Source organism: Passer montanus, unplaced genomic scaffold (genome assembly GCF_014805655.1).
Source record: "Passer montanus isolate IOZ18808 unplaced genomic scaffold, ASM1480565v1 scaffold2, whole genome shotgun sequence".
Taxonomy (NCBI): Eukaryota; Metazoa; Chordata; class Aves; order Passeriformes; family Passeridae; genus Passer; species Passer montanus.
This window is the reverse complement of record NW_024366591.1, coordinates 3571620-3593223: the sequence shown is the minus strand read 5'-3', so window position 1 is coordinate 3593223 and position 21604 is coordinate 3571620. Positions and strand designations below refer to the sequence as shown.

The 21604-nt window shown below is 44.1% G+C and overlaps 2 long non-coding RNA genes across 5 annotated transcripts in view; one reads left to right on the top strand and one right to left on the bottom strand.

Annotated features, from left to right (window-relative positions):
* The window catches only part of LOC120501183, a 45657-nt gene extending 33614 nt beyond the window's left edge, over positions 1–12043 (top strand). For both annotated transcript variants that reach the window (XR_005627234.1, XR_005627233.1), the window contains exon 15: positions 431–12043. This is a non-coding gene — a long non-coding RNA (uncharacterized LOC120501183). The remainder of the gene's footprint in view (positions 1–430) is intronic.
* Positions 12044–12192: 149 nt separating this feature from the next.
* LOC120501184 overlaps positions 12193–21604 on the bottom strand; it is a 45450-nt gene continuing 36038 nt past the window's right edge. For 2 of the 3 annotated variants that reach the window (XR_005627236.1, XR_005627235.1), the window contains one exon: positions 12193–17330. This is a non-coding gene — a long non-coding RNA (uncharacterized LOC120501184). The remainder of the gene's footprint in view (positions 17331–21604) is intronic. The other variant, XR_005627237.1, reaches the window with a different exon arrangement.

Sequence of the window (21604 nt, the reverse complement as noted above, 5' to 3'; positions counted from 1 at the left end):
GGCTTGTCAGTCAGTTATTGCACAGTGGGATTTCGCTGGATACTTCATACTCCTTCTCTCACTCAGCATTGCCAGATAACACTGGGCTGAGTGCATTTCTTCTTAGTTTGCTTCCCTCTTTCTCTTTGACACAGCAAAAAGCTGGTTTGTGTCTGGCAGGGGAAGGGCTGGGAAAGCCTGTGTGCTGTGCTGTGCTGTGCTGTTCTGTGTTCTGGGAGGGAGCAGAGGTAGTGCAGAGTGCCTGCTGCACTTTTTGGGATACCTGTGAGCTGTGCCTTTCCTTTCTGCCCCAGAGGAGTAAATTCCCACTGCAACCCTGCCTGTGGATGGGCTGTTCTTCACCCCAGGTTTTCAGTGATGTATCCACACCCACGCTCACTATTTGCACAGGGACAACTAGAACAGAGATTGTGTTTTCTTTTTCTTGCAGTGACTTGGACATGAGTAACCATTGGGAGTCGTCCTGTTTCCATTCTGCAAAGCTGCAGTTGCATGATGTCAGCTGGAAAGCTGCAGAAGCTCAGAGTGGTGTGTGCAGCTGCTCAGCCCTCTGGGCACAGCCTGCCCCTCTGTCTGCATGGGGCACACATAAACTGGGCCTGGTTTTAGGTCCCTGCCTGAGGACTGCTGACCCTGTCCTTACCTGCAATGTTCCTGGTGTTGGGAAAATGTCAGTCCCCTTTAACTTTCTCATCAGCACATCAGCTCCTGTCTTTGTGGCCATGGATCCCAAGTTCCTTGTGAAGGAGAGCACTCAGCCTATGCAAGGTGGTCCTGCACTTCTGAATTCATGGCATGGTGAATGATGTTTTGGAAGGCAGATCGTCAGATGCTGTTGGAAAAATCTACACATGAGCTGCTTAATATAGTTCATTATATTGGAGCGTCTGCATGAAAGAGGCAGGAGAAAAGGGTTGCCCACAAATATTATCAGTACAAATCAGCATGTTATTAATGCAGCCAAAGGTATGGTCTGTTTCTACACCCACCCTTTAATGCATGTGAACGTGCTTAATTCTGTGAGAACTTGCAAAGCCAGAAGCTATATGAACTTGGCTGTCACACACTTCTTAAAGCATTATTTCTCCTTTTGCCTCTTAGAGACCCCTCTAATGCCAAATGGCCCAAGAACTTCAAAGACATACCACAATTTAAATCTGTCCTTCATGCTTTTGCTTCCTTCAGCATCTAGCTGTGGCAAGGGCAGCTTCTCACTGGCTCTAGGGGCTCTCTCTTCAGACTTTTAAATGTAAGTGAATTATAACCGTTCACATTACCTGGTCCAGCTGCACTAGAAATGGGCATCTTGACTCGTTAGAAAAACAGGCATCTCTCTTCCACTGGGTCTAAACTCCTCATTAGCTTTGAAATATTTCACTCTGCTCCCACTCCTCAAGTTACAGCTTCTTTGGCCAAGTTCATTAGTTCTTATTTCCAGAAACTGCTGTATCTCACAGGGCTTCTGAGCTGGTTACAAGGTGATTAATACAGGTGAGGTACCTGTTCTAATTTTAATGTAACTGGCATAAATTACTTTCTGAAGTTGCATTTTCTTCAAGAGATGGAAGTGAAGAGCATTGATGTGCCATCTTGGAGCATTTATAGGATGAGGGTCCTGAATTTTCTCTCTGCATGCTTAATTTTGTGTAAGCTTTGCCTCTTTCTTTTGAAGAGTTGCTGTAACTACCAACTTAACTACTGTAGTAACACTGGGAACACAAAATAATGAAAAACAGAAATGTAATTTAGCTAGAAACCCCTAAATGCATTATTCTCATGTTTTAACCTAGCTGACTGGGTTAAGAGGGCAAGTGTGGAAGCAACACTTCCCACTCCTGGCTGTCCCAGTGTGCTGTTCCTTCCCTTGCTGGCCAGCAGCAGGCAATAGTGTCCTGTCATGTTCATGTCCAGGTGTTAGTGGGTCTCTAACCTGGACTGCTAAGGGATGGAATTAGCTCTGAATGTGTGAAATAAACTCAAGCAATGGAAAGGAAAAAGGAAGGTGTTACTATAAGACCATATATGTTGCTGAGGTATGTATATATCTCTTCTTTCATTGAGCTGTGGTTAATCAGAAGATTTATGTTGGGTTATTTCTGAAGAAGAGACTCCCCCATTTAATGTCCAGCATAGGTTGTTGTTTCAGCCTGAGCACGTATGCTTTGCTTCTGGTGTATTGGAAAAATGTGATAATGTCTAAAACAAGAATTATGTGGGAAAGACATGAAGATACATAAAATGATGAAAATCCATGGGTAGAAGGATCTCGTTAAGTGGACTCAGGGGGTTCTCATAAATATCATTTAGTGTGATGTAGTTCACATGATAACAAGATATTTTGTTCCACCAGCAAAATGGAGCATTAGCTTAGAGGACTGGATTACTCATGGCACAAACATGGCTGTTATGTGCAAACTTTCGGTGTTCTGCCAAGGTCAGTTTGTGGGGGTTGAGATGAAACTGTTTCCTAAACTGTGAAAGTGATCCTGGGTACCCAGGCTGCTGGAATGCCTGGAGGTTTTATGGATTCCTTCCCCTTTAGCCCACTAGCAGGGTATCTGCTAATGCAGGCTCCCCTTTCCTGCCTGCATTGCTCTAGTGAGGCCGGCCTTAGGAGAAGCGTTGTTTTGACTCACTTTTTTTCTGACTTCTTGTTTGCCTGCAGAAGGAGCATTTACAGCAGCCTATTCTGTAGATAACCAAGGCAAAATGGTTGACCTCAGGCTCTGGAAAAGATGACTGTAACACTCATGTCTGAATATGACACCAGACCCAGGATAGGAGTAGGAAGGTGTCAAGTTATAGTCAGATCTACTCTCACAGCACCTCAGCTGAAAATATTTGTTTGGGAAGGGCTGGTGAAAGGTTTCATGTCATGCAGGTGAAGGAAACAAAAGGTAGGAAAACGGATTTTGGCCTGGGGCTGAGGATCTACAGTGGGCTTGCTCCTCCTGTCCACTTAGAGGGGATGTGCACTGGCAGATGCTGTGACCAGGCAGGTCTTGGCCATGCCTGGAGCTTGCCAGGAAAGATCATTCCTGAGGGTGCCTAGCAGAGCTCCAGCTATGTTGCCCCTGGCTTTGTGCCCTCCCCTTGCAGCTCACAGGCTGTTGCTGGTCTGGCTTTGCTTGCCCTGCTCCAGAGCCTCAGCCACAGCTTCCCATTTCTGATGGCTCAGAGCAGAGCACCTTTGCTGAAGCTTGATGTTAGAAGCATGCACTGGAATGGAGGTGTCAGAGTGGTCTCTAACTGCTTGAAGTGGTGCAGCTGAAAACTGTGTCACTTTAGGAATATGCTTTGTTCTGGAAGGGAGTGGAAGACTAATGGAGTGAAGTTGATAAGCAGCAAATGAAGTTGGAAATACGTGTTCAGGGTGAAGTCAGGGGATCAAACACAGATTATATTCCTCTGCCTGACTGCCTTCAGATTTTATAATTCATTGATTTTTTGCCTGTGCTATACAGGATGCTAATTCAGGAGTTAAAAATCTAAGGGACATTTAGGAGGATTACCAGGCTTCCACAATGTCAATGTCAAACTTGGATTCTGGGAAGCTCTGTTTTAGGGCAGGACTTGAGGATGAAGGTTCTGTGTGAGTGCAGAAGTAGGATTAAATTTCAATTAAGCCCAGAAAGAAATACTAGAGGGCTGAAAGATATTTTCCCTCTCTTCATACCTGTAAAGAGGACCTTGTCCAAATTCCCTTAATTTGCTGTAAAGTACATCTGCGACCTCAAGTAGATCTCAGCTCCAGTGTATTTACTGTCCCAACAGAAACAGTGCACTACAACCTCACCCTAATTTTACTGGAATCAGCTGCCACTGCTCTGGAGAAGAAGCAAGAAAAAACAAAATTATTATCTGGATAAACAGCCTATTAATTTGATGACAACTGTTGTTCTCCATTTCAGGGTCCAGAGAGCAGCCTGGGCAGTGAGCTAATGAGAACACCAGAGCCGTGCAGCCTTGGGGGAGGTGGGGGGTAGAGAAGAAAACAGAACAAACACTCCTTTTGTAGCTTGGAGCTAAGGGGATTCAGCCAAAGGTTAATTGCTTTCTACCCTAAAATGCTGTGAAGTGTTGCTGCGTGGTGTCATACAGCTGCTTCATCCCAGCCTAAGGGTGTCTGTTTCACTGGTGGGTGGCATGAGCCAAGATCCTTTTTTTAACCGCACGGGGGTGTTGCAAGGTCTCTCGAGTTAAGGCTTCCAAAAATCTGGTGGAGCTTGGTTGGTATTGTTTAGGATTTCACCACATCATGGGAGCAGTTAGCAAAAACACCAAATGAGCACCAAAAGAACAGATTGCTCTTCACTAGGAAATTTTTTTAGGGGATGCAAGCTCATTGTTTCCTCTGATTCTTCATTAGACAATCAAATGAAAGATGCTGCAGGAATCAAGAGATAAGGACAGAAATGAGTGTAATAGTAAACTTCACCTCACGGTCACCTTTGCCTCTTAGCCAGTGTTTCTTTAAAATATTTTCAAATTAAAGTGTGAACTTTAATTATAATGCTCAAATCTGTTATTCCTAAGAATAAAAAAAAAATCTGTTATTTTTTTCCATTAACAATTCTGCTCATGCAACTTCTGCACTCTGTAGAACTTAAAGCAAAAAAATAACTTTCTATTAGAATAGGTCTGTTGTGACAGCTTGGAAGTCTCCTTCTGGTTGGAAGGACATAAAAATTTCAAAAAAACAGAAAGTTGTATGTGGGGAAAATCATCCTGTGATGTTGTGCAGTCTTGTGATTGCAGGTTGCCCAGGTTCCTTTTTCTGGAGATCATCATAGTGGAAGAGAATTAGAGTATTCAAGTTGGAGGGGACCTACAGTGATCATCTAGTCCAACTCCAATTGATACTTGTGAGATTAAATAGAATTAAATAGAAATGCAATGTCTGATTTTCCTATAGGGTAGGTAAATTTCTGATTTTAGTGTTTGTATGTGAACTCTCAATATGGCAAATAATTCTGTTGATATCACTTCTCTGACCTGTTTGTCTCAGTTTCTCCTGTCTGGTCATTCTGCTCATTTCCTTGTGAACATTTTTATCTTTTACTTTACTTGTGCTTTCAACACTTATTTTAGTTCATGGCTCCACAACTGAAGTTTATTATATACAGGGTTTAAATTAATGACCAGCAAGCCTGAGCAAGTGTGTGCTTGTTGAATGTCAGAGCTTGAGTATTTTCAATGCCCAGTTCAGGTTAGGAGGAGCTGTTTCCTCTGTGATTCTTATGCCAAATGACAGGATGGTCTGAGAAAACCCTGAACACTTCATTAGTGTCTCTTCCTATCTCAGTCATGTGTGCATGGCTCACCCTGCACTTGCCCAAAAGGCAAAGTGTGGGGTCACAGCACTGTCCCAAATGACCAAGGTTTCCCCAGAGTTAATTCCCTCAGAAATGAGACAATGCAGGCAATAAGGGCACTAGAGATGGGAGTGCTTTGGGCTCTTGTTTGCCCTCCATCTAACTCCCTCCCTGTCCCTTTCTGATAATGAAAGAACAGGTCCCAGTTCTTCTGCTTCCAGGGAATAGTGTTAAGTCTCATGGTGCTCAGGCAGCTAATGGTCCAATTGGGAACACAGACCCTTAGAGCACTTTTACCATATGGGAAATGTTTAAAGCATTTTTTCAGCAAGGTTTTGGAGAGTTCTGCTTTTGAAGTCCCTTATTCCAAATAGGGTGATGTGTGAACCTCTGCTTTTGTCGGAGCTGAGTATCACAAACAGGATGAGGCTCTCTTTCTGCGTGTCAGTACAATAGAAACACATGAGTTTTTCTATGAGAAGCTTGTCTGACTCAGCAGTATTGCCTAAACTTTCAGAGACAACTGCAACCTACACTACACATGGTACAGTTGTATGGTATCGCTCCTGTTTTCTGTTCCTTACTTGTTTTCTGGCCTAACTGAAGGTGCTGACTTGTTAGTTTGGAACATGAATGGTCACTGAGCCCAGTGGGACTGGGGAGAGGGCTTGTAATACTGATGGCATGACTCTATTAGCAACAATTTGTGTGAGTAATGTGGTAGAATAGTTATGAGCCATCTGCCTGCATCTGCAGTTGCTCAGCAGCCTGGAAGTGCACTTTGAAGTCAGCTTTACTGGAGCTGACCCTGGTAAGTTCTTGCTTTTCATTCCTAGGACTGCTGCACAAAGTTAACATCAAGTGCTGCCTTGGAATCCTGGACCTTTCCTTGTAATCCTGAATCTTTCCAGTGAAGCAGATAGGAATTCTGAAACGTTCTGCAGTGTCTGAGAGATCTTCAACATAGCTTTAAACTTTTGTGACTATTTAATGGGAAATGAATCTTTCCTTGTTTTCTTTTTTTTCCCCCACTTCATAATAGCATTAAACTAATTTTCTGCAAACCTGCTTTCAACAGTCTAGCTAATTTATACTGGAAGTAATTGGACACACCTAATGAAAAGCAGAGTGGAATTTTGCTGTTGAACTGCAATGTTCTCTTCAAGTCACTGGTCTCTTCCATTTGATAATTGTCATAACAGCAGTTAAGTAACCTGACTTCTCCTCTTTCCTGCCAGTGATGAAAGCTTAAAATGAGTCTTCAGAACTGTCACTCTTCTCTAAAGTTTCCTTAACGAAATGGCATTTACTCCTCTCTTAATATTTTGCTATCTAACATTAGCCTTCAGAGAGCTCTCACTGCAATAGTCAACCAGGCAAGGGCTTTAGATACTCTCAGGGTACTGCTTATCTTGAGGAGTCCAAGGGGATCATGGTGATGCTGTTTGTGACCTCAATCTCTTGTTGTGTAGAGACCATGTTCATTTACTCTCAAATCCATTATAAATTCATGTTACATGCTTACTCACTCATTCCATAGTGGGATTCTGCTCCATACCCAGAGCTGTGGTGTTTCTGGGCAAGAGCAGCATTTGTGCTGCTGTTGTGGTTGCAGTTTTTCCTGATGTGCCCCTGGCATGGCAGGTGCTGTATGGACGGGGGGTTGAGTTGTTCCCTCAGCTCTTTTGTAGGATTAACCAGGCACTACCTTTCTTGTGCTTTGTGGGGTTCTCAATCTCATAGCTTTCTTCAGCCTTCAGAGAGGCTGTGGGGGTATGTACAGAAGGCACCACAGAGCTGTCAGTGAGCTGTAAATTGCTGCCATCTACCAGCTCATGTAGGGGGCTCCCATCTGGTCTGGTGTGTGCTGGGATCTATGCTCTAGCTCCAAATCCTGGCTCCTAGGATTTGTCTTTGACTGGGCCTGTTCTCAAACATTTGAAGGAGGTGGATGTCTGGTCTCATCTCTTCATAAACAAACCAACCTCATCTGTAGGTGCATGCAAAAAACCCTCAAAAGACCCAAACCCAAACAAAAACAACAACCAAATAACCCAACCCCGAGCCCACAAAAAGCCCCCCAAGCAATCAAACAAAAACCAAAAAAGCAATATGGATTTAAGGTTTTTTAGCAGTCACTCTCTTGCCTAACTTCTATGGGACTTCTTTATGTTACAGATTCCTGTCCCAGAGGGGTTTTTAGCAGTGAAGAGGGTCGGAAGGTATTTGAGCTGCTACAGTATATCGTGTTCTCAGCAAGAGCTTCTGCTCGCTGTTCAGTCCAGAGAGGGTCTTGTCCATCTCTGTGAGCATAACTGTAATGCTATGAATTATTCCTTGTGGAAACTTTAGCTATTGTACTTAGTGGGTTTACAGGAGCTTTTTCAGTCTGCTTTTAATGTATTTGTGTTGGTGGGGATTCTGAGTGGAATTACATGCCCAGGCTTTCAGATAACTGCTGTAAATACACAGATCCACTCTAGTCCCTTACTTCACTGTAGCAGCTGCTGCGGTGTTGCAGAAACTTCATAGCTTTGACTGCATCTTATTAGTTCAGCACACTATTAATATCCCAGAAGCTTTTTGTATTAGTTTCCACACTTAATATTGGTTCTCTTTCCTTCTTCCCTGCCCCCCTTCACACTCAGTCATTAAACTAAATTCATCTTGGGGCTTTTTCATTTAAGATGCCCTTGCTGCCCACACCAAAGAGGGGAACCAGACTGGAAGCAAACCAATTGTGCTAACAGTCACCTGGTATATTTAGTGGCAATGTCATCTAACATGCATTTATGCTCAGAAGTAGTGCCTTTCTGCTTCTATATGGAGCATTTGTAGTGTTGGCAAAATCTTTCCAGAGAAACAGCTGCTGATTGGCTCTTGTCTATTTGGGGAAGGATCTGTCCTTAAATACTTAGTTATTCTGCTTTCTAAAAATGGCATCGAGCACTTGGCACTATGAGGATTGGACTCAAAACTTTTACTGAGATGAACTGGGTGCATTGCACCAAGACCTGGTGAATCCTTGTCTCCCCTAGAGGAATGACTGCACAAGTACCAGCAAGTGGGTGCAGGCACATCTAGGGCAAGTCAGTGCCTGGGGCTCTAAAATGCCAATTGCAGTGTTCCTCTGGAAGGCTTTAAAACCAAATGTCACATTATTACGGTTTAGTGGCTCTGGTGAAAAGGCTACAGGACTGAGATGCATCTCAGCTGATATTTCTTCTGAATGTAAAGAAATCCTGTCCCAAATGGCAGCAATGCCTCTCCTTTGAGGTGTTGTGTCTCAGAAAGGTGGAGAATACAGGCTGTCCTTTGAATAGGGACTGGGAGCCAACTTGCCTTTACCAGTCTGTGCTGACCAGAGACAGGGCAAGGAGGAAGGATCCACCAGCACCTGGCACAACTGCCCCAGCCTCCAAATGCATAAACCTGACTGACACCTAACTCTGACTGAGGAGAAGACTCTAGGGTGAGCAGCTCACCAAGAACAGAAGTGTTGCAGCCCTTTGGTTGACTGTAGGTGCTTCCCACTGTTCCTCAGATCTTACAAGGTCAGGAAAACTTGACATCCAGAGAGCTGGTAGGGTACCAAGGGAAGGGTTTTACCCCAGAGCTCAGGGGCTTTGCTCACCTCTGAGCTCTCACTGTGACACCTCACCTAAGGGAGAGCAGTGGGTGAATCATGTAATACTCCTTTGGAACAGAGGCTAGCTTAGGACAACTTGAGGGTCTAGGACACTGAAATATCTTCCTGTCCAAAATAGTTTGAATTAGTTGATCTGCGTGGCATGCTGCCAGGCTTCAAGGAGAACTAGGGAGGCCTGGCTACTGGTCAGCAGGCTGGACTGGGAGGTAGGAAGTTATTAATAGCTGCTTTTCCATGGAAAGAATGAGTTTGGCTGAGATGTGATGTAAAGCTGCTAACTGGTACAGCAAGGAAATGCTGAAAGTCTTTGTCTATTATCACTTGAAGGAACTGTTATGCCTTGTGGAGAGCTTTGAGCCTCATGGTCTCAGCTCTCCTGGCATTGGCCTCTGAATCTTGAGCTCTGTGGTTGGGCAGCACAGGTGCAGGTCTGAAGAAAAGAAGCTGTCAGCTCTTGGTCAGCCTCAGGGAATGGTTGGTGTGTCTTCTTTTCCTCAGCAAGTTTATGTTCCCTCAAGGTCCCTTATGATGCAGTTCCTGCCTGTAGGAGTCACCTCTTTGTTTCTGAAGCTACTTAATTTAAGGAGAGAGAAGTAAGAAAGATCCTTTTCTGCACACTAGAAGTTTTGGAAAGAAAGATTATCTCAAAACCTCAGACAAGACCAGTTTGGAAAAAAGGTGGAGGAGACTGGGTGAAATAAATGAATAAAAATTCTCTTCTTGAGTGGAATGGCAATGAGGAATTTCTTATGGGGGGTTTAGCTGGATCAAAGGTTACAATAAAGCACAAGTAATAGATTTGCTTTAAACTATACCAGCTGGTCCTCTCCTTTTAAAGGCTTGTGGCAGAGTGGCTTTAGTGATGTTATTGTGGGCATCTGTTGGACTTGTTCCTGAGCACTTGATTAGCATTTGTCATTTTTAAGGTGAAGGCTAGGAAAATGAAGTGGTGTTGCATTCAGTGTGAAGCTTGTATTTCCTTTTGTATTCTTCAGTTCCCTTCAGGAACTTTTCAGTTTCCTTGCAGGAAACTAATACAAGGCTCTGGATTAATACACAGAGGTCTCCAAGCCAAGCCCAGTTTCATCCCTTGTAACAACTGGTGCTTCTTAAGGGAGATGCTAGCTCCCAGAATAGTTACATGGATCAAGTTTGTCATCTCCCTCTTCCTAAAGATTGTTCTGCTTAGAAAGAGGGAGGATGAACAAGAGTCAATGGAATATCCATTTCTCATTAAAAATAGTTCTTGTGCTGGCTATTGTAGGGAAACTTTATTTCCTTGGTGGCTTGTTGCTGATCTCTGCTCTTGTCTGTTGGACTTCCACCCTGGAAAACAGGTGTAGAGATGCTATAAGTAGCAAGAAGTCTGATGCATGCAGTGAGTTCCTTGAAGACTCTAAATTACAGTTTTCCTTCCTGTGCTACAACCTCAGGTCCCTGACCTGCAACTGCAGCATATTTTCTGTGACTAACAGCTGTAATTCCCTAATTATCATGCTCTGTTCTCCTGCTGTGCTGTAGATTTTGTTACCAAGGAAGCAAACCAAGTTTCCTCGTTCCTACCCTTGCTCTGTACGCTCCCAACTGTTTTAAATCCACCATTTGATGCAGCCCATAAAGACAAATGACTATCTCTTGCTTCAAATAGTCAAAGTTTCCAGAACATATTACGTAGCTGCATGCTGGGGACAAAGAAGGAAATTAAGTCTTTCTGGCCCTTCTTTCAGTGAAGGCAGCTGGTCCAAAGCTATTGCTAAGTTAGAAAAAGTACCTTTACAGTCTCAAACAGTGGGCCCAAACAAATAGTACTGTTGCAATGTGACAGATAAAACTTCTGCAAACCCCTGGAAAATGAAGGTTGTGTGTGCCATAGTATCCATACAGGCCTAATCATTTGAGGATGACTAACAAGGGGTCAGTTCCTTTTTGCCTCCACTGCTTTTGAGGTTGGGGATAAATGATTGTGTGCCACATGGTAATGAGAATAAACCTGTGCTAATCAAGGTGATTCGATCAATACAACCAGCTGTATTGTGACAGATAAGCAGCTGTCACAGAATATCACAGAAATGTGTTAAGAAGCAGAAAAACTAAACTAGGTTTCCTAAAACCTAATGTTTACCCTTCTAAGTATGCAAAGGTATATTTGAGTACTGCATATACTGAGGCTTTACTGGATGATGCCCATCATTCTCCTGCAGGATGCACAAGGGCAAGTTTAGTTCTTAAAGCTGTTGTCACTTTGGACTCCATCAGGCTAATGTGGCTGTGTCCACAACAAGCATCAAGCCCCCAGTGCCCTGGGTGGCAGTCGGTGACAAACAGGAATGCTTTCCATGGGACCAGCCTCCAGTAATTAATTCATGGCTCACTCCAGAAATATCATCCAAGTTGCAACATGAATGATGTCTCCTGGATCACAGGATAAGAGTTACTGACTCCATATGGGGGATTTGCTGCTTGACTCCTCTGCCCATTGTTTGAGACTACCTCTAGTCCAGCCCTCTACATGGGATGGTTACAGCAATAAAGGCACTTTTTCTAACCTAGAAATAGCTTTGGACCAGCTGCCTTCACTAAAAGAAAGGCCAGAAAGACTTAATTTTAATTCTTTGTCCCAAGAGCTAGGAGGATGCTCCTTCCTCTGGATCCCTGGGATTAAATCCACAACTGGGTCTAGAACAGGTGACACCCAAGTTGGGAGGGCAATGAAGGAAATTGTCTGCTTGGCCTCAGTCAAAGGAGAAGGAAAAATGAAATACAAATGCCAAAGAAAAAGAGTAGATTTAGACAACACAAAAGATGTCCCTGGCATTAAGATTGTCCAGCATTGCTTCATTTGCAAACTTGACAATGGGCTTCAGTAGAGTGCATTATGTAGCTGGCAAGCATGGATCAGGTATGGAGGCACATAAATCCATTGTGGATGTATTTTTCATTACAGAATAATGGTGAGATAACCTAGACAACCTATGAAAATGCTTTTGTTCAGTTTCTGGAACTCTGCTCTTGTGCCTGTGTTTAAATATCAAGTATTGTACACCTTAGCACATACGTCAGAATATATTGGTGTAACCGTTAAGATGCATTAGACTCAAGGTTAGACATACAAAATTTAGTACTTCACAGAAACTCAAGTTGTGCTGGTAGTTCAGTGGATGTTTTGACTTCATGGCACCCTGAGCTGGTGTTATACTATGCTGGATTGTACCTGTAATAACCTGAATTTTTTTTTTTTTTTTTTGGAGAACTTACTGTTTGATGTGATTGCACCAGATTTTGGTTTGTGTCCATACTTGTGAGGCTTCCTGTGATGTCCAGCAGGTTGCAGTGGATTTGCCTGAGTCTCAGGATGGGAGGAGGCACCAGCACACATTGTGTTACCTGTCACACATTGTGTGACCCTTCACCAGCAAGGCATGCAGGTCCCCCTCACCCCTACCACCAACAGCATTCTTCTCATTGGTGTCAAAATCCCTTCTAAAATAGGAGCTAGATGTGTAATTTAAAACCTTTATCAGAAATAACAAAGGATCCCCAGAGTCTTTTCCCTTTGACAAGGCCTGGGAGAAACCACCTAGTGCCACTCTGTTGTTAATACTCATGAAATTGGTACCTCAGAAGGGTATTGGTGGAGGTAATTTTCATACTTTGGTTTTACTGAAGATATGCACTCCTTTTGTGTGAATTCTGAACTGTTCACTGCTTCCAAATTTCATAAACTCTTCAGAAAAAGTTGTTTTTTCCCCAGTGAACTCCAAGGACGTGCTGCTGGTGGCCTGAAGCTGAGAGTGGATCTTGGTGGGTGGCTCTTGGTGAACAGAGCAAGTGACACTCAGATGCTGAAGGATTCCAGAGGGGAGGAGAGTGCCCTCACCTGCTTGTGAGTCAATACATAAACAAACAATTTAAAAATCCCCAAAAAACCAGTATGTCCTGCTCTTCTCAGCCCCAGCACAGGCCTGCACCCTGAGGCAGAACATGCAACAGCTTATTGTGCTTAATAGCATTTTGTTGTTGTTTGTTTGTGGTGTTGTTGTTGTTGATTGTTTTCATTTTTTTAAGACGCTGCTTCCACCACAGCAAACCTGGTGAGTCACTCTGTCCAGGATCAATCAAAATACAGCTCTTGCTCCAGGCTTGGTTTATTAACAGCACCAGGAGCAGTTATGTGAGAAAGGCAGGTCTCTGCCTGCTGGGCATGCAAGTCCCTCCAGCTAGAAGGAAGATGTGTGACCATCAAAGCTATGCTCAGCAGGCAGGAGCACTGTCCTGCAGCATTCCTGCTAAGGCTCCCTCACAGCTGAAACACCCAGGCTGTGGCAGGGGGAGTTGGGTTACACAGGGGAGCAGGCTGGCTCTTCCCTAGCTGAGCATCTGCTGTGCCACAGCACAGGCAGAGAGTTGTTTGGGGACTGCCTCTAACTTGCTGCTGTGGAGTGCTGGAGTCGGCATCTGCTTCTCCTAAGGGTGAAAGGGTGGGCTGTTAACCACCTTACTGAGATGGAATGTTTTACTTGGAAAAGGGTGCATATACCTGGCAAATAAACTGTCTTTGACCAGACAGTTTTGAATTAAGTCAACCAGCTTGAAGCCCACACTGCAGAGGGATGGTTGCTGTACCATAGTGCCAAGGTACAAAAGCTTTTTTTTTGTTGTTGGTTTTGGTTACTTGGCTTCAAACAAGTGACTCAGGTAGGACATTGAAATTAACCACTGTTATCAAATATTTGGGGGAAATGAGTGTCAGTCTCCAGCTTGTAACAGCCTTCTGCTCCTGAGCTACCCAGCTGTGTCTTTAGCACTGTGCATGGCTTAGTGTGAACCAGCAGGCACAGCGTTGCCTCAAGCAAGACTTGAATGCATCCTGAAATTATTGAGGGTCAACAGGACAAGTGCTTTGGGAAGGCTGAGATGGTCTAAGACAAATCTCATGGATGTTGTTTGGTTAAAGGTGATGGGCAGAGGAAAGAATGGAGATGGTGAATGCTGCTTTCTCTGCTGTCCTACCCAGGGGGGATGTGCTGAGCTCTGCTTTTGCTTACTGTCAATCCCAGCAGTGCAAGAAAGGAAGGGGCTGGGAAACCTGAACTGGCAAAGCAGGAGTAGCACCCAGACCCTGCCCCCTGAGGCTGGCTGATGTGGCTTGTACCCCATGTCTGCAGCACACCCCTACTTTGCTTGCCACGTGAGCAGAGTGGAAGTGCTGTGCAGCAGGGGTGGTGTGTGTTTCAGGAGAGGAGGGCTGTGTGTTTTGTGTCTCCAGCGTGGTGCGCACTGGGGGCAGGCACGAGGGGTTTGTGTCTCACGCGTACAGCACGTGTGGTTTGTGCAGTGCAGGAAGCAGCACCCCTGGGTGCCACTGCATTCCCCCCATAGCTGCCCTGCAGCCTGCTCCAGCCCTGCCCAGCATGGCTGTTGTCACGGCCAGCTGCAGCTGTCTGGGGATGAAGTGCCCTGATGGGGTGCCAGCCAGTCTGGCTGCTGTGCAACAGGATTCTGCCTGCAGTGCTGCTGGTTCCTCCAGGCTGGAAGGGTTTTCTGTGTCCCACTCCCCCTCTCAGCACGGCCCTGGCTCTGTCAAGGGAGGCCTAACACTCTCCCTGCACACAGGAGGAGGTCTCTGTGGCTACAGGAGCCACAGCCCTGCAGGTGAAGGTGCAAGCTGGCAGACTGATCTCAGGGAAGCACCCCCACAGCAGCAGGAGAGATGCTGAGGTTGCAGGAACAGGTACATGGGGTGGGACAGAACTGCAGCTCCTGGAGCCAAATCATCCCCTCTTCCTCCTCAGGGAAGCACATCTGCAAAAAACCTAAATCCAAAACAAGGTTAATAATAGTTAGAGACATTTCTCATTGCAACAATCTGAGTTTATAGCTCTAAGGAAGGGTCAGTCTCCCAGCCTGCTGTAGGAGATATGTGGCAAGCCTCTACACTAGTCAGGGAGACAAAAACTCAGTAAAGCTTGGGATCTGGAGCTGTTTTTTACTGTTTACCCCATTTTCAGTTGCCCCAAACACAGAGGAACAGTGCAGGGAGGTATTAAGTGTTAGTTTTCTGCCACTCACCTTAGTGTCCCAACTCTTGATTTATATACCACCTCATCAGCTGGACCACAACTGTCTCTGGTTTTGCATCTTAACTTACCTGAAAGAAAACCACATATAGATCATATCATGCAGACAGTTAGAATTATTTATTTTTGATTACAAAGCAGCTCCTTCAATCTCTTGTTAGCAATGTGCCTATAAAACACACTTTAACACTAAATAGATGAAGCAGGGGCAAGGGATGCTGTACATACCTCACAGCCAGACAAACCCCATGGCAGCAATTCCCTTCAAAGGTCTTCCACTGTTTCACCATCCACCAGAAAAGGCTGATTCAGGCTGCTGGCCACGTGCAGAGGGGATTTCTTCAGCAAAATTTCTTGCACAGAGCCTGTGGGCTCAGCTGCTGCCTGAAACAAGAATCACACAATAGAAAAGCTGCAAAGATTTGACCCAACAGCTGCTTCATCTTCTGCACTGATTTAAAGCACCAGAGCCCTTTCTCAACTTGGCAATAAAGTCAGGCATTTATATATTTTTTAACACGTACATAAATGATGTATCTATAGATATGTGTGTGTATTTATACACATACACACCCAGCCATACAAGTACATATATATTTACATATGTGTACATATTTGTATATATATATTAATATAAGGGGGAAGATGGACATATACTTGACTTAAAAAAGACAATTGGGGCAGCTAATTAACAATCGAGATTTTGTTATCCTGTGCACCTCACAGGCCCAGCTAGTAAATGAAAATGCAACCTTTTCTGTTTTAGCCTGTGTGACAAAAGGCACGAGTGCAGCCTAGGGGCCAGCAGCAGCCTCCCTGCCACTGAGGGCCAGTCAGAAATCCATTTCCACCTTAGCAGCCGAAACTGTGACTAGTATCTTTTTAAAGCCCTCATGCCACAATTTTTAAACAGTCAACAAAGTGAGATTGAGGGAGGAACAACAGCAGGAGTGGGGAAAACTGCATTTCCAGAGACACGATGGTTCCTGAAGTCAGACAAGAGGTTACCAGCCCCTGCTTTGGGGTGAGGATTCCAGGTGCTTGTAGGAAGATGGCTTCTGCCACTCAGGTGAAGCTCATAATTTCTTCCTGTGGTTCATCCCATTCCAATGTCTTCCTTCCCCTGCCTCAGCCTTGGGAACTCAGCTCTTGGTTGAGACATGAGCATTAAGTCAGCTGCTGTGCATTTGTTGCTGAAGTGTATTCAGCACCTACTGAAACAGCTACAGCCCTTTATATATATGCAAAAATATATATAATATTAAATATTTAGATAAATTATATATATATATATAAAAATATATAAAAATGTCTATTGGTATGTGTAGCTATACATAAAAGATATAAAAGGGCTTTTATAAAAAGACCTGTACAAAAACATCTGGCATATCTAGGTGACCATCCAACACCCAACACCTCTGCCACCTACAAAAGCGTGCAGAAACTTGTCACCAAAACTAAGATAACCAAATGCCCAGGCAAAAATAGTGCAGTGTATGGTCACACACCAGGGCTGTGCTTGTTGGCCTGCTCCTTGGAAGTGAAAGCACAGGGTAAGTTACTCCACAACATATGTTTTTTCATGAGAGGAAAGCATTTACAAACTTACAAGACAATTCTATGGCTGTAACAGGAGCTTGTACCGTACGTGCTTCTGGTGGTGCCTCGTTACCAGGCTCATGCTATAGAGCCCCCTCTGTTATCTGCAGAAAACTTGGTCTCACTGGGCATTTTCTGCACACGCTCTGCATTCCTCCTCCTTTCCCCAGTCGTCCTCTCCCAACAAAGACTCTTTTTTTCAGGAGAATTAGGGCGCAAATCGTCGTATCTGTTCCAAGGGCAGAGTGCGCTGGTCTTACCCTGTGAGGAGTCCTGGCATTCATGGGACTCCAACAGCTGGATCTGAGCATTTCCTTTAATTGAACAGGTTTGCAGTCTCTCTGTGCAGAAGCAATTCTCCACATCACACAAGCCTGCATTCCAGAATAAAATGAAAATTTAAGAGCGCTGGCTAACGAGACCGAGAAGCTCATTGTTTAAACAAAAGGCTGATTGTCTGGGTGCTCCAGTGCCCCATTCCTCCAACATTAAACCCACACGAGGGACAGCAGCCTAATCCACAGCTTGCTGCCAGGTGGTACAGAAATTAATCTTCCACTTACCGGGGATATTCGTTGCGGTGTTCATAAAGGTTTGCAACCCAACAAGGCGAGCGACTAAAATGTTCTCCCTGTCATAGACGGGCATGGCAAGCTGGTGATATGAAATATCAGCCCCCAGGAGCATCCCCTGTGGTGAGGAAATTGTGGATGATGTGTATCAGGGAGGGGAATGGCATCCCATTAAAATCCTCTGCTTTAACCCAGAGCCCCAGGCTGTCTAACTGCACAGAAAATGAGTTGGAGGATGAGGGGTGGACTGGGAAAGCCCAGGCTCACCAAGGACCTAAGCATAGGCCACCATAATGTGCAGGGCTTGGTGTTTATGAGGACAGGAAATAAAAAATTATTTTTCTCATGTTTTAACAACACCAAAGCTCCCATTTCTAGTCTGACAGCATGTTGTGAGTACTGGACACACAACACAGAGACCCTCATTAGGTCTCCCAATAGCTTAGGGACCTGCTTCAGATCTGCTTGCCAGGACATTTCACTACTCTTCCAAACAGAGTATGAGAACAGAGGAGGAAGAGAAATCCTGCCCTTTATTAGTCTGCTGCTCCCTTAAAATCCAAGGAGGAAAGGGAAAACAGTCAACTGTAAGCAGGTGATCAAAACAGGAGCCACATAAACATAAACATTTGGAAGGGTAAAGCCTCAGGAGTGTTTAGCATCATTGCTTCCAGTTTTCATCTGCTCACATTTCACTGCAGACGTAATTCACTGCAAAGCACTGCCAAAGCTTTTCACAACACCAAGGCACGTTGAACTCGATGCAGATAATATTTACAAATACTGCAGCTTTCCCCCCACCCTTCCCTAATGTTTTCCCAGCAGCTTGCCATCCCATCTGGCTTTGGCTGTCCTTGCTGCCCTCTCAAAGACTTCCCTTGCCTGGGGAGCCCATGGCTGTGCCACAGGGAGGTGGCAGCCTCTTGCTTTGCCTGCCTGGTTGACCAATCTTTCTTGCTGTGCACATGGAAAAGCAAATGGCCAAGTGCAAGTCAGTCCTTTGCCATGTGTTTGTGCATGACTCTGACTTGGTGCCCAGCTATGTCTCCAGGGCATCCCAGGTTATTCCCTAATCCAGAGAAATGTTTTGCAAAACAACAGCTTTCCCCAAACAGCGATGCCACAGTCCCACTTTGCTTCATGTATTCCTCCTGCTTGTGTCCTCACATAGCAGCAATTAATAGTTTATGCACCAGCTTCTTCCATGTCTGCTTAGCAAATTTTCAGCTAAACCAAATTCTTATTTTCCTAGGGTTTAATTAGGCTGAAGATCCAAATTTTTAAAAGATGAAAGAAGAACTGAACAAATCCAAAAGGCCATAAGGCAGATTTTAAGTGGATTCCATGAATAGCAGCAGAGCTAATGCACAGCTTGAACTTAAAAGAATTTGAATCCAAATTATTTTTGTTCCTCATTTGGCTTGCTTTTTAAAACATACAGATAATAATTCCATAGCTTCTGTAAAACTTCTTTCTAAAAATAACAATTTACCATTGTAAAGAATTGCAAAGGGTCAGAACTATGCACAGAGATTCACTCATCACCCACAAAAGGAGCTTCTGAGTGAGTTGGACACTGGCAGAAAAGTCAGTCTACCAAAAATATGAAGAACTGAACAAATAAGGTATGTAATTCACTCTGGTCCCATCCCATACTTTTATTTAATCTGGTATTAATCCCACCTGCAAGCACTGCCCCAGGATAGTCCCTAGGCAACACAATCCCAGCAAAGAGCAGAAGGAAATCTGCAGTCCCAGGGCTGACCTTCATCCTTAGCTGTCACTAGATCCAGACTGGTAACTCCTTCTGCAAGCAAAGCTAGCAAACCAGGTACAGGGTCCAGCTGGGGTCCTGGTAGTGGGAGCTGCAAGGCTGGCTCTGTTCAGCAAGATGGCTTCACCCCTGACCAACACTGGAAGGGATAAAGCATTCTCCTTTCTCTCATCCAACTTTGTCTGAAGTGCAAGGATTCAACAACCAAACCAACAGCCTCAGGTTTCCTGAACTGGAGCCTCCATCTTGATGCCTTGTGAAGGCTGACCTAGAACAGAGGCTGAATAGAGTTAAAGAATAAAGTAGGGATTTATTAAAGGCCTCAATGGATACACCTTGGGCAGCACAAGAGCCCAGCCAGGGCTACACCCAAGATGGTCCCAAAATGGATGACTGGTCACTGGGTCTCTCACTGTTATAAGTTCTCGTCCATTTACATATTTGAGTAATTTGTCAATTACAACTTTAGGTTATAAAGTCCCATCCTTGTTTTCCTCTCTTCAATCCACTGTTGTTTGTGCTCTTGGGCCTGAAATTTGGATAATTTGTCCTTGCTTTCCAGCTGGAGAAGGAATTATTTTATCTCCCTACTCTGTGAAGAGAGCTTACCATCCCCTAATATGAAGTTCAGAACTACACATTAAAGCAGCACAGAATCTGAAAAATATAAAAGCTAAAACCCGAGGCTTCAATCTTAGCACTAATCACTGCTTTAAACCTTACAGAACTGTTTAGTTCAGTCTAAGAAAATTGAAATTTAACCCTGCCCCAAAGAGGAGCAGGTTCCTGCAGGTGTCAGCTCCCTCATGCGGGGTATGTCTCCACAATAAAAGTACATTTGAACACTTTGGTTGGCAGCCTTAAAGCTAGTCCCAATTCCAGTCATAAACAAAGCCACAATCAGCAGAATCTAGTCACAATCAGCATGGGTCTTTCTGGCAAATGATGAGCAGAAATGTGTCTGCCAAAGCTGGTCTTTTTCTTGTAGCTGCAGATACTCTAAGGTCCACCAATTACACTGGCTCAGCTATCTCTATTTTTCTGAACCACCTGTATTTCCCAGGTTTGGTACTTATCCTAAAATCAACAGCAGACAAGGGGAGCAGTCTATACATGGGCACAGCAAGTGTCTGTCCTGAAAATGACTGACCAAAACTGGCATAAGGCAGCAGACTTAGGACCAGCCTTCACCTGGAGCAGCCAGAAAAAAACACCACCCTTGGTCCTTACCCAGGGAATAGATAGTCAATTGTCCATAACCTTTTTCAAAAAAATAAGGCAGCATTTAGCAATTTTAACGCTAGTTCTTGCTTTGGGGGGATGTGTTTTACTGTGTCTCTGGAATTGAAGCACTTGTTTCAGTTAGACTACAAACAATCTCATCCCCACACAGCAGCCACCAAAGTGCTGCTCTTTCAATTCCTCTTGGCTGAAGATATGGGAAATGATGCTCAGGTCTGCTGTCTCAGCTCCCTGTAATTAATGTGAGCTATTAATAATGAGGCTTCTCTGTTTCTCAAATCAGACTTCAGCAAAACTTGAACTCTAGACTTTACAAAGCAATAATAAGCATCAATTATTATTCCTTTATAAAATAAGGTATTATATTAAAACAATACCAGTGTTCACACTTATAACTAGACACCTCAAACTTTCTCTTTAAAGCTAATTTGAATTATTAGTATTCCAACACTGAAATTATAGTTACAAACATGAAAATATGTCCCAGAGCATTGCTCAAAATCTTAATTTACAATAATACCAGCACAAACTCCCACTTTGGAACAGCAATCATGTTAAAACCTTCTAACTGCACTCCAGTATTTTTCATCACTAAACATTTACTACCAAAGGTATGATAAGACAGTCTTTGGAGTAACAGACCCACATACTGTTTCCATTTGAGAGGGTACCAATATTTCTCTTTTATAACCCACTGTAGGTTGGGGCTGTAGCATCACTACAATCTGTTTTCTTCTAAAAGTGTAAGAAAACCATTTTATTTGATAGTAAACTTTCAAGTAAAGTATATTTTATGTTTCATAAAGACTGAGAAGTTAAATAAGTTGTCTTTCTATGTACAATAAATATAAAGAAATTCCACCACAGAGCTAGATGAGTCGTGTGCTACCTTGAGCAGATGGAAATGAGGGTGGAACTGTGTGTGGTTTACAGGACTGACAGCCTTCATGCTAAAAACCCCAAACCAACCCACACCACAATTAGCCAGTCATGGGCTTTGTGCAGTCATTGCTGTTAAATACAAGTGGGCAGAGGAGTATTTGCTTTACACAGGCAGCACTTTTCACCCTGTGATTAAAGCACAGCCCAATGACTGCTGCCGGCACCACAATCTCAGAGAAACACTTTGAGCCAAATTCTGCCCTTTCAGAAATCCTCTTCCACAGCTGTGAAACGTTTGTGGCCGTCTGTTCTGCACAAACCCAGTTTGTTGGGTACACCACCTCAGCACCCAGGCAGCCCCAGCCTGGTGAGCATCTCCATCATCATCCATTGAGAGCCATTATAAGATTTCTTTCTTTCAATCTTACACAGCTCTCACACTGACACCTCTAGTCCCGTCTTCTAAAATATGCCTCAAAAATGGGAACTCCTGT